This window comes from Coregonus lavaretus, assembly GCF_964263955.1.
Source record: "Coregonus lavaretus genome assembly, contig: HAP1_SCAFFOLD_1563, whole genome shotgun sequence".
Lineage (NCBI taxonomy): Eukaryota > Metazoa > Chordata > Actinopteri > Salmoniformes > Salmonidae > Coregonus > Coregonus lavaretus.
In genome coordinates this window covers 4,230-5,000 of record NW_028160484.1, presented here as the reverse complement: position 1 = coordinate 5,000, position 771 = coordinate 4,230, and positions in this window count along the sequence as shown.

Genomic DNA, 771 nt, shown 5'->3' with positions numbered 1-771 from the left:
TCGTAGTTGTCGTTCTGGTTGTGGTCTTAGCTTTGACCGTTGCTTGTAATCGTGGCGGTCTTGTGGTCAGATGTTGGTCTGGGTGTGGTTGCTATGACCCTGCGGGGGTGGGGGGGGGGTTCACAGGTGACCCGTCTATGTTGTGTTTGTAGCTTTGACCGTTGGAGGTGGTGGTGTGGACAGGGTATGACTCCTCCACAGGGGGGTGGTGGTGGTGTGGACAGGGTATGACTCCTCCACAGGGGGATGGTTGTGGTGTGGACAGGGTATGACTCTTCCACAGGGGGGTGGTGGTGTGGACAGGGTATGACTCCTCCACAGGGTGGTGGTGGTGTGGACAGGGTATGACTCCTCCACAGGGGGGTGGTGGTGGTGTGGACAGGGTATGACTCTTCCACAGGGGGGGAGGTGGTGGTGTGGACAGGGTATGACTCCTCCACAGGGGGGGGGGTGGTTGGTGTGGACAGGGTATGACTCCCTCCACAGGGGGGGTGGTGGTGGTGTGGACAGGGTATGACTCTTCCACAGGGGGGAGGTGGTGGTGTGGACAGGGTATGACTCTTCCACAGGGGGGAGGTGGTGTGGACAGGGTATGACTCCTCCACAGGGGGGGTGGTGGTGTGGACAGGGTATGACTCTTCCACAGGGGGGAGGTGGTGTGGACAGGGTATGACTCCTCCACAGGGGGGTGGTGGTGTGGACAGGGTATGACTCCTCCACAGGGGGGTGGTGGTGTGGGACAGGGTATGACTCCTCCACAGGGGGGGGGGT